We start from the raw sequence: 15,988 nt of genomic DNA on the forward strand, positions 1-15,988 counted from the left end.
GCCACGAGAATGCCGCGATCCAGTGCCGTCGGGATCCGGATGAATGACCTAATTTCCGTTGATATAATTATAATTGGTGTTTATCGATCATCACATCATATTCATACTTTCATAGATAATGCAATCTCACTATTATAATAGTAATATATATTACACGAAAACTTATTTTTCAATGTCATTGCATGATCAACCTCAAAATTATTTGTCATACGTTGTATGACCCGCCGCGCACGAAGTGCGCGGCTCCCCCTGTATCGTCGAAGACGATACAGTGAATTAAAACGTCGAAGACGATACACTAGTGAAGCGACAGTGGGGGTCACCACGTGATACAAAAGATCATAAGATGGCCAAATTGCAGATGGCCTGATCTTTATACTAGGTAGTGCGCCATCGACAATGAGCCGCGCGTGCCGACTGTCATGTAGGATGGTTTTTTAGCGCTAATTTCGGCCAGCACAATTTTCTTCAAACAAATAGATATTAAGTATCCTTCCCGACCTCCAATTGCAACAAAAATTGGTAAGCTTACTCATAGACTTACAAGAAAAGTGTCCGAAAAATTTAAAGCATATCCAACCATCAAACATTATGTTACAGCTAAAAGCAGCGTATTTTGCCCCATTTTGATCACTATATCAACTCCGATATCCACCAAATTTTTCGGACAGTTGTAAGGTCGTCGTCAATTTTCAAAATGATCTCATTTAAGGAACTGAAGATAAATCCGAATAATACAACAAAAATGATCAAATTTGGACGAATTTGGTCAAATTACGCGATTTTTACAGCTACTTTTGCTCCAAAAGCCGCGCACCATCAAATATGGCACCTAGGCGAAACTCACTGATCTTTCCAAAAAGGTATGACAAATTTGGTATCGTGAAAATTCTCACAGTCTCTAGAAAACAGTGGTACAAAAATTTTTAAAATCCGAGCAAGTTTATTTTTATCGTGCACCACCTATTTATACGTTATTAGTTTTTATTAAGTCTTGGCTAGCTAGTTCAAACACGTACAACGGGTTGTGATTAAATTTCGATTAACGGGTGATACTGTACTCGTAAAATATCTGTTCCATATATAGGATCGTCGACGAGTCCAACTCGGCGCGCGTCCTGGTAGGTTGTAAACTTGTAGCGCGATGCACTACTGGGTCGCGCGCGCATCAAATAATGCTTCTCGCAACCACGTATGCAGATCGGCGAGATGCGAAGGATTGGCATCGTGAATCAAGTTGTAAACCTACAAAATTTCGACCGTTCTGTGTACATGCTTAAATTTTTTTGTTATTTGAGTAAGCCGTGGGATTGTGTAAGTAAGCTATATACTATACCAATATATTTTTTACGCTGATTTCAAATATGGAATATTGGAATAAAACTTATTCATTATTGCGTAGCATGAAAATCAGTTTTAACTGTTAACGTGTTATTATATATGAGCAAATAACTATGTTTGTCAAACACGGTACGCGCACTTAACGGGTGATACTCGTTAAATATCTGTTCCATATATTGGACCGTCGACAGGACCGTCGACGAGTCCAACTCGGCGCGCGTCCTGGTAGGTTGTAAACCTACAATACGCGCACGTGACAGGCTTGTTCATTTAATGTTTATTGTTTAATCATGCGGGCGACTGCTTGCCGGGACGGCGCGCTACTGCCTACTGCAACTGCGAGCGCAAGGGCTCTAGATAGAGCAAACAGGTTTGTAAAACGATATTTGAGCTGTTTATGCTTTAAGATTCCAATTAGTTTTGGTTTTAAATTAATTGACGATGTCAATTCATCGCAGCTCGGCGCGGCATTGACCATTGTTAATGATCTGGCCGGGCGCGCGCTACTTCGAAGAAATTTTGAGTGTGCGGCGCGGCACAGTAACGCATCGCGCTACACGATAAAGCAATGTATTGATTGTTTTGTAGTAAATAAAAATTTTGTCTTTCTTGATTTTGTCTTTCTTAGCAACTGGATTACAAATAAATAGGCAATCACTTGTATCGCAATGCGTTACTGGGCCGTTCCGAGCATCCACTAATGCTTTAGCTTTTCTCAACCACCTTCGTTAGATCGGCGAAATGTGCTACTGCATACTGGGCAGTAGGCCTCGCCGAGCTAAGAAGAATTGGTATCAATTTAGGCAATCACTTTCTAACTACTTACTATAGTCGGATATCCGATCAATTAAAATCAATGAATTTAAGTTTTATCACTATCAGAGTGAAATTGGGTGGAATTTGAACTTAAATATTGTCAAATTGTTATCATTCTAGGGGGTAAAAAGTATAACAAAATTCAAATTTTATTGCCATTACAATGAATAATGATATCATAATAAATATAAGTAAAAAATAAAATTTTGATTACTTTATCAACAACCGCCAAACACAACCGGCCCCGTAATCAACCGTAAGCATTTGAAAACCCATTCCTCCTCGGCTGATTACGTATTATGTGAACGACCCCTAATGTGTAATGTGCTTTTCAGAGGAAAATAAAATAATAACTTTTTTGATTTATACAAAAGATTTAACATTGATTGCACTCGATGATTTTCCTAATGATGCCAATCTGCCGACAAACGAAGTCTACTGTTAACTGCATGAAAATGAGAAAAATCGATGTTACAATGCAAGGGTTCTTGAAGTGGAGAAAGGAAGCTTCACACCTTTAGTGTTCTCGACTTCTGGTGGAATGGGTGGTGAAGCTGAGAGACTGGTCAAGAAGCTGGCCAGTAAGATGGAGTACCACACTGGCCAGAGGTACTCAGACGCTGTAGGATACATAAGAAAGCGCCTTCGCTTCAGTGGCGTAACGAAAGGCCCTGCTGACCCCGCTGTGCAGGGGGGCGCCGTCTTAGGGGGGCGCCAAATCGTCGTTTGAATGTGGGACAATTTCGAAAACTTAACTAAAGTACTAGCAAAACTGCGCGTTTTGCTCTAGATACACACTTTTTTAGAGATTTTACCGGCGTATTCTTTAAAATCACCTAATTTGTTTAATTTTAGGGAGGGGCACCAAAAGGGGAGGGGGCGCCAACAGGGGGGCGCTTTTTTCGGCAGGGGGGCGCCAACAGGCAACGTTACGCCACTGCTTCGCTTTGAAATCCTTAGAACAACAGTGATTTCTCTCCGTGGAGACAGAGGTGCGAGAAAAAACATTGTTGATATAAACAGTCTAGATCTTAACTTGGAGCCACAAGGCCAAGGGTAATTTTTGATTGTTAAGGGAATTTTTTGAATTCTTAAAAATTCTTAAAAATTTAAATTTTGTTTTGCTTAAATTTTGTTTTACTTAAAGGGTTGATTTTATATAGGGTCATTGCTATATTATGTGTATATTGTTTGGATAATTTTATATTATTAAAAGAACTGTTAACTGCATCGACAAATAAGAGTCAGTTTATTTATGAACTTTCCATTACTAGTTTTATCAATGTTTAAGGCGGAATTGTTCAAATTCAGTTTTTTCACAATTGATCCCACCACCCTTTCAACAAATCCTTCCACATCTTCCCAAACGTCAATTAAGATCGAAATTCTGAATTAATTTCTACTGGTTTAATCTGATGTGATTTAGTTCATCCTCAAATACATCATGTGACCCATCTCTATGGTGTACTCGTATAATAATGTTTATGGCATACACACGCTGCACACACAGAGGCTATGTACATGGTAGCAGCAAACTAACTGATAAACTTTAGATTTTATACTAACTAACATTACCGTAGCACTTCCCCGGGAAGTGCTACACTGCTCATGGTTATTACATGAACTAAATCAGACAAAAATAAGTATTGCATAATATATATGTTAAACATCTTCATTCTTCATTGTGTGTGAATAGACAATTTAATTTTATTATAGCAATGGCCAATTGGCTGACTATAAGGTCATGGCCTGAACAAACAATTAAAAAAAAATAGTCAAGTGATGCTAAAGCAGAGCACAAATGTGTAATAAGTTAATAGATTAAAAAACTGATTCATGTGATGCATTACGCAGAGCACAGATAAAAAACTGATTCAATGATTAAAATTATAGCTGTGAGTGTCAAAAAATTACTGTGTCATAAAAAAGGAACGATGTACACGTGATCTGAGATACCAATATCTCAATATGTTTGTTTGGGGACTGGTTTGTAAGCCAGCCAATGTTTACGAATATAATATTAATAACTTTATTACATAATCATAAATATATATCATAAATAGATCAAATCTGAAACACAAATTTGCACGCAGTTAATAAATTTATAAAAAAAAGAAAATGAAGAGAAAAAAAAAAAAGGTTTATTGATAAAACAAAATATGGAGCACTCTGTGCTTCCAACAGCCTTTCAGACTCGCGCTAAGTTTGTTAGGGACTGATTTAGGATATCGTAGATATTGCTATGCCATGCCATTAGTTTGGATATGTAGTGTTTGTGATTGTTGAAATCAATTAATTAATTACGGTTTGTGCTGATAGGAAAATAGTGATAGTGGGGAATGTGGCAGTGTAAATATGGACCTGGAATTTAGGATGTGTGGCTTATCCATTAATATTAGTTGCCGCTAGTCTGTGATCAGTTTGTTCTGGTTTTTTTGTGTGCAAATATATATTCATAGTTTATTTTTGTAATATCATATAATATATAGTACTTAATGATAACCATATGACTAATAACTGATTTACTAATTAACTAATTAACTAATTCACTAAACTGATATAATGACCGTTGTGTCCAGTAACTTTCAGACACGTTGTGACCTTCTTAGACCTGGAATATTATGTAATAAGAAACTGGGCCACGTGTCATCGTCATTTTCACTCTGCAGGTTCAAGAGCATGCGTTTTGTAGCCGATTTAAAAAGGTTTATGGAAAAAAGTGTGGGTAGGGTGCTTACATTTGCATTTACAGCATAAATTGTAGGCTATCCATTATCGGTATAAAATTTTGTATCTAGATAAACAGATAAAGATTTAGGTTTTATCTAGATAAAACCGATAAAACCGATAATTTTTTGCTGAAGGCCAAAGCCAAAATGTTTTCCAAATTTCACAAAAACTAATTGTCGAGCTTTATGACTGTTTTACCAGTAATCTTGGTAAAGTACCACTTCCTTTCTTTTGAAAATACTAGAGCATCAGTTTTCTTCTCCGGGGAACAGTTGTGCACCAATTCTCTTTAAAATACTAGAGCATCAGTTTTCTTATCCTAAGAACAGGGGTGAACATTCTCCAGAAAACAGTATAGCGCTAGTTTCTTTCTCCTGAGAACAGTAACGCACTATTTCTCTTCAAAACAGTAGACCAACGGTTTCCTTATCCTGAGAACAGTAGTGTACTACCAGTTCTCTTCAAAACAGTAAAGCATTTAAAGTGATTCAGTGAACCGTTTCCTTATCCTGTGGATAGCTTGGAGCAACAGATTCCTTCTCTTGAAGACAATGTTTCACCCCCAGAACACTTCCGGAATTCAATTGAGTGCCCTGCCGGTATTTTTGACTTCTGTTAACAGTACCATGCTTGTGCCCGTCTCCAGAATGGTTGTAAGGTAAAACGCCAGCACCCTCTAGAGAACAATGTCAGTAACCTTCTCTGGATTTCTGCAGTTCATACAGTTCTACAGGTATACAAATGTAAATAAACCTCTTAAGCTCACATCCAAGTAAACTACCCCTTCTATCATACTAGAAGACATTTGGGACTGTTTCTTGGATAACTTGGGAACAGAGAGAGGCAAAACTACTAATATTTCTTTAAAATTTCACTGTATTGTGGTAGTATTTTCGGTAATTTCTAGTGAATTTTTATACCGATAAAAATATATTTTATCTAGATAAACAGATAACTTTTTTTAACGAATTATCGGAGATAATTATCGGTTACGATTATCGGAGTGGATAGCCTAATAAATTGAGAGTAAAGGTCCTTTGAAGAACATCGAAGATCTGAAATGTGTGGTGTTGTACTCGGCTAACCAGGATGCTGCAGTCACGTGATCTGAGTTTGCAGTGGGTGCATTTTCTGGGATAGTCATACAGATTTGTTGAGGGACTGAGCTGCGGAAATTTTTGATTCGGTGCATGAGAATTAGTGTGTTTTTTACAATAACACTGTGCACCGTGAGTATACCATTGTTATTGAAAAATTGTTTTGTGTGTTCTGGCAGTCGACCGTCTTTGTAAAAGTAATTAATGTGACCTGGCATTACTGCCCTGATACCCTGTTTTTGTCGTGAGAAGAGTGATTCAATGTGATTTTTTGCTGCAAACCCCCATACAATTGAACAGAAGTTTAAATGCGATTGAACAAAACTTTGATATATCTGTAGCCTTATTTGAATCGATAGGTGACGTTTTATTTTATACATAATTCCTACATACCGCATCATTTTTGATCTAACAGCTGCTATATGCTTAGACCATGTTAGTTTATCATCCATTATAACGCCAAGGAACCGTGCTTCCCTTTTACGTTCTAATTGTGTGTCTGCAATATGAATATTTGGAGTATTATCAGTATTTCTAACACCGAAAAGCATATAGCAGGTCTTTTTTAGATTAAGTGCAAGTCCATTACAGTCAACCCAGCGTACAAACTCGTGGGAGAATTGGTTGAATTTTTGTATAACATCGTTTGCATTTTTGCCTTTTATAATGATGTTCGCATCATCAGCGTAGAGTATAAACTTTATCATACTGTTGATATTTGGCATATCATTGATGTAGATTAGGAATAACAAAGGTCCCATAATACTGCCCTGTGGAACTCCGTATGTAATAGGTTTAAGAGCTGATTTAATACCATTCAAACATACATATTGCTGACGTGTGCTCAGGTAGGATTTAAACCATTGCAAAGCTTGCCCACGGATTCCATAGTGCTGGAGTTTGTCAATCAATACATCATGAGACAAAACGTCAAAAGCTTTACTAAAGTCGACTAGGAGTAGTAGAGCAACTTCCTTTTTGGCAAGGGAATTCAGAATCGTGTGTTGAGCATCTAAAAGAGCATGCTCACAGGATCGGCCTGGCCGGAAGCCATATTGCCCTTCAAAGAGCGAGCCTTTCTTGTCAAGGAAGTCCATTACTCTATTATGCATAAGTTTTTCATACAATTTGGAAAAGGTGCACAGCAAAGATATGGGTCGATAGTTAGTGGCGTCGGATTTGCTGCCTCCTTTGTGAATTGGTATAACTTTAGCTATTTTGAGAGATGATGGGAAGATACCTTGACTAAATGATGTGTTAATGATTATGGACAAGACTTTACAGAAGGAGGGGCAGTCTTTTACAATTTTTAGGGGTTCAATTTTAGTGTCTTGAGTGGATTTATTCTTAAGCTTGCTAATAATTTGTTCAACTTCACTTTCGGTAGTTGGTCTTACGAACATAGACTGCGAAGCTGGGCTGCTAAGGTAATGTTTAAAACCCCCTGGATCGAATACAGTACGCGCGCTGATCGCATCTTTGATTTTTGTGGCAATGTTGGAGAAGTAAGAGTTAAAGTGCTCAGCTACATCACTGTCACTATTTATGATATTTCCGTCGGCGTTTTGGAGTTTAATTTTGTTATGAGATTTAGATTTTCTGCCAAGTAGAGTGTTGATCAGCTGCCATTGTTTCTTTGAACAATCTTTATACTTATCAAATTGTGTTTTGTAGTATTTGTCTTTTGCCTTATTGACGTGCTTGTCGCAGAATGCCTTATGCTTTTTGTAAGCCTTGTAGTTTTCCTCCGTTGGGTCCACTATTTTGGCATGGAATAATTTGTTTTTACGAGCACATGCAATTTCAAGCCAGGGTAGCATAAAAGGTTTGGGGTCCTGCCTTTCAAATTTGCGGCGCACATGATTGGTTTTCACTGGGTATGCCTCATCATAATGCTGACCGTATATTTCAATAAATTTGTTATATTGTTCATCAGCACAATTTTCACGTGTGACTTCCTCCCACATTTCGGATCCAATTAATTCTATAAATTTAAGGTTGTTCGACTCGTTAAACATACGTTTTTCAATATTCATTCCATGGTCGACTCTGTGTCGTTTGTTTCTACTCCCTGCAATGTGGCTGTATTGCCCAAGTGAGATAGTAACAAGAGTGGCTAGATGATCAGACAGGTCAACAGTAAGAACATTGCAGCTGTGTGTGTGTTGTACGTTATTGCTGTAAACATGATCTATAAGAGTGGCACTGTGATCAGTGATACGTGTGGGACGTGAGACTAGCTGAAAGAAACCGTATTTAGTCATAGTTTCAATCAAATTTTGACAATGTTTGTCAGTATCATAATGTGTAAGATCTACATTGAAATCTCCGACTAATATAGTATGTTTTCTCGAGTGCCTTTCCATGCCGTGTAATAGGGAGTCAATGAGTTTGTTAAAATTATCAGGATTTTTTGATGCTGGTGACCGATATATATTGACGATTATCTTTGTTTTGTTAAAGCCTTTGCAGTTATGGAGTTTTACCAACATGAATTCACCACTCTTGTCTGTCACATCAAAGTTTTGGGGAAAGAATTTTTCAATATTTTCAGACTCGCATACGCGCGTATTGATATAAATTGCTAAACCCCCACCACGACCAGAACTACGTATTGGATCTCGTAACAGTGGTTCATAAAATCCCTCAAGCACTAGGTCATTAATACCACTAGGAAGTTTATCCTGCAAGAGATTAGTCTCGTTAAAACAAAGGACATCATACTTTTCATCATATCATTTTTAATACTTTCAACACTACTATATAACAAATAATTTGAGGACCCCTAGTGGGAATTAACACCTCAATCAAATGTAGCAACCATTACAGGTTGTATGTCGATGTAAATGGTTGTTGCATGATAGTTTATTTAAAGACATCCTAAAGACTATCAGACATCGTTTTTAAGAGCTGTTAATTCCCATTTATCACCTATCACCCATCTATCACCTAAAGAATATCAGACACCACTCATTCCCATCTTCTGAATTGCTGCAAAGGTACTGTAATCAACAACTAAATATCTATAAACAGTAGCATCGGTTTTAGACTCTATCCTGAATTCTTTGCATTATTGTGTTTATTTGAACTATGTCCGGTATCCCAATCAGAAATTACAGCCTTCGTGACAGACCTAACAGTGCAAAAGCAAAATGTTCTACCTGTGTATCACTAAGTCTTGAAAACGACAATTTGAGGAGACAAATTGCTCGTCTAACCAAACTTACCCAAGGCTCAGGCCATGACAAAATTGCGGTTCCATTCTCTTGCGGGGACAATGTTCTTATCTCTGAACATGAATCAGAAACTCAAAACTGTGAAGTTAGCAGTGTGACTGAACTTAATAGCAACCCATCTCTTGTGAATTCTTCTGATGTTAACAAACAATCTTCAACCAGTGTTAACGTTGTGGGTAAGTCCATCAATCCATATCATGATTTGAGTCGAGGTGTATTCAGGTTTGTTGATACTCTCAAGTTGGATATGGAAACACAATACACACAAACGTTTAACAATAGGACTGTAGCATACTATGGGGATTTCCCATATGCCTACAATGGAGGCTTCCATAACACAAGGCCGTTAAATGACAATCCCTTATTAAAGTCTATTTTAGAACGTTTACGCTCACAGTTCCCAAGTCTGAAATTTAACAGCGCCATGATCACTAAGTATGAAAATGGCAAGCAAGGAATACCATTCCATTCAGATGATGAGAGGTCCATATCACCAGGCTCTATGATTTCCACCATATCGTTAGGAGCAACAAGAGTCCTCAGTTTTAGGTCTAAAAGCAAAGTCCACGTTGCCAATCTTACTCTCTCCCATGGCGACATAATGATTATGACCAGAAAATCTCAGGACAGCTTTGAACACAGCCTTATTCAGGACCATACTGATGACATGAGAATTAGCATTACTCTGCGCCAGATTGATGGCAGTGCAACCTTGTCTGCTCCACCCGATACCTCAAGTAAGCCTTTCGTTACTGTAAGAGAAACTGAACCCTCAACCAAAGGGAAATCATCACCCAACAAAATCACTCATAAGAGCACCGTACCCCCTGCTTCAGTCAAAAGCAAATCCCTTGCTGTGTATGTTAGCTCAAGTTCTCCAAGTTAGATGCTACAAAACTATCCTCTGCTCATCAAGAAGCACATGTATTTCACTATCCTGGTGGCATTGCAAACGGTATCAATGAACGCTTCCACTCAGATGAAAGAAAGAGGTCAATTGATGCAAATAATGTGAAGACCATCGTACTCATGTGTGGAACTAATGATGTGGACTTAATCCTAGAGAGTCCTCGACACATGAGGAATAGATTATTGTCACCCGATGAGTTCACAGGAAAAGCAAAAGCCCTTGATAACACCAATCGCTCTATTGATAATCTGATCCAGTCACTTCACTCGTGGGCTCCAGCTGCAAAAATTAAGATCATAAACATTTTACCAAGAGAAAGTTTTGCTAGAAATAAAGTGATAAATGACATCAATATCTTTTTATCTAAGATTCCTTCCAAATACTCGTTTGTTAGCTTTATACCCACAGAGAAGAATTGATTTTTGTTTAGTGATAGATCTGGATTTAGGAAATCATCTTGTTTTAGTAGATTTGGGGAAGACAATGTGCATCTAAACAGCGATGGTATCTTTAAACTAGCAAAGCACATCAAGTACCATGCTCACCATTGAAACCGACATGACATTTCCACCTGAATATTTATTTTGATTTCAAGTTTAATACTTTTCTATTGAAAATATTTACAGGCGGATAATTTTCACCTGATTTTAGTTTAATCAGACACAACGACTAACACGTTTTGTGAAATGACAAATATTCACAACTCAGCTGACAAATTTCATAACCTTTGCATTGGTCACTGTAACATTCAAGGTGGTCTCCTAAATTTAGCTAAAAGTAATGAACTTACTCAACTCATTCGAGATCATAAGCTAGACATACTTTCCCTAAATGAGATGAATCTTAATGATACTATTGACACAGACACCATAAATATTCCTTCCTCCTTCAACATTATGCGATGCGACAGGCCAAACAGTTCTAGGGGTGGTTGTGGCTTAATGATAAACAAAAAACTAGCTTACACAGAATTAGTTATGGATAGTAAGCTTGAGAACATTGAAGCATTATGGGTGAAGCTTAAGAATAGCAAGATCAATGTTTGCTGCTTCTATCGCTCTGGAAATTATTGCAGTGTTGATAACTTTATTGAGTACATTCATTTTTGCATGAAAAAATTGAACGGGAAAAAGGTTATCTGGATTGGGGATATAAACATTGACCAGAATAATATCTCATCCACCCAGTACAAAAAATTAGATATGACCTTGAGATGTTACAATCTAGTTCAAACCATTCAAGGGATAACTAGAGTTGCTAAACGTGGAGACAATTTTACCCAGACTACTATTGATGTAATATTCACTAACTGTTATGCAGATTTTGTTCAATCTTCTGTTCTTGACGAACGTATTGGGGATCATCAAGCTATTATGTGTGAGATAGATTGTAAAGTACCTATAGCTCCTAAATTTGAAAAGGTTGAAATTAGAAATCATTGTAAACGTAATGTTAAACAATTCTTAGACTATCTAGATACCTGTTCTGATTACAGTCCACTATTGGAAAGTACAGATGTTGAAGCTATCACTGCTGGCCTTTGTCATCATATTGAACAGGCATATGCAACCTTCTTCCCTTGCAAGACCATAGAAAGGCATGAAAAGTTCATAAATCATACATAAACCTTCTACTGAACTTTTAAATGCCATTAATCATACACATTTTCTTCTAAAGAAATTCCGTAAAAAGAAGGATAAGAGAGACAATGGAAATTGCAATAAATGTGGTATATGTAGCAAATGTATAAAGTGTAATGAGGCCTGGGATTGCTACAAGATTCAGAGAAATATTAGAAATAAATTAGCTAAAACTTGCAAAAAGGCTAACATGTAATCGATGATCCACAAGTTAAAAGTGCCAAGAATGATCTTAAAGGGGTATGGAAAACTATCAAACTGGCATCAATATCAAATATGATCCCTGGTACAACTAATTGTCAAACTATCAATGAGAATGATCCTGAGCTATTTAACTTTCATTTTGCAAATGTTGGATCAAGATTACAAAATCAGGCCCCCAATATTGAAAGAGTTAGTTTTACTGATTTTTTACCTCCTAGAACTTCTAACATCTCATTTGATAGATTCCAAGAAATAAATGAAACTGATATCCTAATGTATGTCGAAACGCTCAAGAATGACAAGGCCTCATATGACGATGTGCCTCTATTTTTACTTTAAAAGCAAGCTGTACCACACATAGTTGAGCCACTGACCCATATTGTCAATTTGAGCCTTAATACAGGTGACGTGTTGTACCAACCCTTTGTAAAAAAGCTAGAGTAACTCCCATCCATAAGGCAGGAATGAAAGATGATCCTAATAATTACAGGCCAATATCCATCCTTCCACTTGTAGGAAAACTTATAGAATACTTTGTCGGCAAGCAACTCACTGATTACATGGAAGAGAACAAACTTTTCATCCGGCATCAATATGGCTTTCGGAAAAATCACTCCACAACTTATTTGATGTACGATCTGATGGATGAAATATATATGAGTAAATCTAAGTCTTATAAACCAGGAATCATCTTTCTTGATCTTAAGAAGGCCTTTGACGTGACAGTGAATCATGAAATATTGCTTCAAAAATTGGCATATTATGGAATTGGTGGCATTGCTTTAACCTGGTTTAAGAACTTCTTATCTTGTAGATATCAATGCACTAGGATCAATGGCAAACTAAGTTCATTTTTAGAAGTTCTGAGTGGTGTACCACAAGGAAGCATCATTGGGCCTATATTATTTAGTATCTTAATAAATGACATCATTTATGCCTGTAACCTATTTAAGCCCTTTCTATTTGCAGATGATGGTGCACTATTCTTTGATCAAACCTGTAGAAGCACATTTATAAACATGAAAATAGAACTTATGACAATCTTTAAATGGCTCAGTGTAAATAAATTATCACTCAATGAAAAGAAGACTGAATTCCTATTGTTTGATTCTGTTGATCAACATGATGAATTAACCATTGAATGTAATGAGGTAACTTTCACAATCAAGGAGTGCAAAGAGACAAAATATCTTGGCCTCATTCTAGATAGTAAATTAAACTTCAAAAGCCATGTAGATTATATTATTAGGAAGGTCATGAAGAGAATTGGTGCCATGTATAGAAGTAAAGCACTGCTGCCCATTAAATATAGGAAAATGTTTGCCAATGCACTCATGTTGCCACAATTCGATTATTTAGACACAATCTATTGTAGAGCTGGCAAGACAAAACTTGCTGAACTTGACACTCTGTACAAAAAGGTAGCCAAAATTGTTGGAACCCTGTTCTTGGGTTAATTAAATAACAAATAATACTCAATTATTATAAATACAAATTAGATGAATAAAGAGGTTATACAAATAAATGGTGTTTCAAATGTAACCTTGTTACTCTATGTACTCACCCTCAAATAGTGAATGAGTGATTGAAATGTGATTGGTGTGACTCAGCTACTCACACTGCTATAACAAATACACAAATCAATACTAAACTAAATAATGTCTTTTTACTATTAGATTAAACTACTATTAAATTAAAACTACTACTCCTGATGATGATGTTCTTCTTACTATATGAGGTACTTCTGAATGATGAGGACTTCAACTAAACTGGAACTGATAACTATAATAAAAACCCTGGGGGAAAACTACCGTGAGTAAAGTGAAAGGTAATCCACGTGAAACTATAAATGAAAGTGAAAGAGGAAGCGGGAACTCCTAGACTAAACTACTAAACTATAACTATAAACTACTTACCACTCTTTCCACGTCACAGAACACAGATAGTATCTGTCGACTGGAATCTGTGGGATCACTAAAACAACGTCACTCCTCTCCCTTCTGCTACGCTAGAGTCTGGAGTCGACAACGTCACTCCTCTCCCTTCTGCTACGCTAGAGTCTGGAGTCAACTTAACACTGGACACTCCTCTCTCTTCTGTTACTTCAACTAGAGTCTGGAGTCGAGCCTTGTCTGCCTTCTGGAGTCCCTTTACCCCAACACTGTATATACAATCACTGGAACTAAACCTTTGCTAAAGTGAGATACAGGGTTAGTAATATGAAGTACAAAAACAAGCTACAAATAGAATTAAGATTCTAACATTCCCCCTACTTTAAAAAAGAAAAAGTACTTACTAATAATTTAACTCATGACTTTTACAAACTTAAAGTCATAACTCCCTATACTTTCTTTGTTAAAAAATACTATCCGACTATCCGAGTTAAAATTAGGAAATAAACTCTAGCAAAAACCGTAGAGCTAAGAATATTCTAATCTGTCTTTTCTCAAAAATTGTCTTTTCTCTAATCCCCACACGCAACACAAAAACGTGTCGTGCGCGCTAAACGAAAAAGATACTTTCTATGAGTTTGAGCTACAAATGCGCGGCTCAAACAAAGGCAAATCTAATACGTGTCATGTCCACTGTCATAAAAGCAGATAACTAAAAAAGCAGTTAACGATTATTCCATATTCGGCGAGTCACGTGGTACAAGTGGATTAAATCTCTGTTAACGCGGGAAAAACATCCGCTGTAAAACAGGCTAGTGGCTAAAATGACTGCCTTCCACGCTGAGCGTGAGATCTGAGAGATATAATACTTGTACAAAACGTCCGATAGAATTAATACAGTCTAACTATTAGCTAATAACTATCAAAGTTCTTAATACGAAAATCTCTTTTCTATGAACGGAATTGAAACATCGTTCTAAGACTGACAGGTGCACAAAAAATACCCGTCCAACACTGTAATCAAGTGTGATCTTTAGAGATTTCTGTATCGAGTTATCTTAATGACAGAAAAACTGCGTACTAAAACTAAATAATGTCTTTTTACTATTAGATTAAACTACTATTAAATTAAAACTACTACTCCTGATGATGATGTTCTTCTTACTATATGAGGTACTTCTGAATGATGAGGACTTCAACTAAACTGGAACTGATAACTATAATAAAAACCCTGGGGGAAAACTACCGTGAGTAAAGTGAAAGGTAATCCACGTGAAACTATAAATGAAAGTGAAAGAGGAAGCGGGAACTCCTAGACTAAACTACTAAACTATAACTATAAACTACTTACCACTCTTTCCACGTCACAGAACACAGATAGTATCTGTCGACTGGAATCTGTGGGATCACTAAAACAACGTCACTCCTCTCCCTTCTGCTACGCTAGAGTCTGGAGTCGACAACGTCACTCCTCTCCCTTCTGCTACGCTAGAGTCTGGAGTCAACTTAACACTGGACACTCCTCTCTCTTCTGTTACTTCAACTAGAGTCTGGAGTCGAGCCTTGTCTGCCTTCTGGAGTCCCTTTACCCCAACACTGTATATACAATCACTGGAACTAAACCTTTGCTAAAGTGAGATACAGGGTTAGTAATATGAAGTACAAAAACAAGCTACAAATAGAATTAAGATTCTAACAAAAATAGCTCTCAACGTTCCACAAACAGAGAGCAGCCTTAATGTCTATAGAGACATGAAATGGTTACCACTCCATCTTAGACGACAACTCCATCTGTCAAATTATATGTTTAGAATCATCCATGACAATTGTCCTACAAACTTTATGAACAAATTTAGTTACATATCAGGAGGTAGTAGGAGCGGCGAAAGCTGCAACCTATATGTTAATAGATCAACATCACATAAAAACTTTCAATACTTGGGGGCAAAATGTTGGAATAATGTTCCAACAGATCTACGAAATCTGCCCGATGTTAAAAGCTTTAGTGATTCGTATAAGAAACAGCTACTCTCATCTATAACAACAGACCCTAATTATACCGTCGACAGTTCATATGACAAATTTTACACTGCAATCATAGTCGACGATAACTAAGTATCTT

At 37.0% G+C, this 15,988-nt stretch overlaps 2 protein-coding genes across 3 annotated transcripts in view; one reads left to right on the plus strand and one right to left on the minus strand.

Moving 5' to 3' along the window:
• LOC134819580 (uncharacterized) overlaps window positions 1-15,988 on the minus strand; it is a 776,807-nt gene that overhangs the window by 249,215 nt on the left and 511,604 nt on the right. The gene's annotated exons all lie outside the window — the stretch shown is intronic.
• Window positions 8,733-15,988, plus strand: part of LOC134819586 (putative lipid scramblase CLPTM1) — a 47,989-nt gene continuing 40,733 nt past the window's right edge. The window contains exon 1 of the mRNA XM_063829599.1: window positions 8,733-8,762. The gene's annotated coding sequence lies outside the window, so the exon portion shown is untranslated. The remainder of the gene's footprint in view (window positions 8,763-15,988) is intronic.

Source organism: Bolinopsis microptera, chromosome 8 (genome assembly GCF_026151205.1).
Source record: "Bolinopsis microptera isolate Bmic1 chromosome 8, MBARI_Bmic_1.0, whole genome shotgun sequence".
Classification (NCBI taxonomy): domain Eukaryota; kingdom Metazoa; phylum Ctenophora; class Tentaculata; order Lobata; family Bolinopsidae; genus Bolinopsis; species Bolinopsis microptera.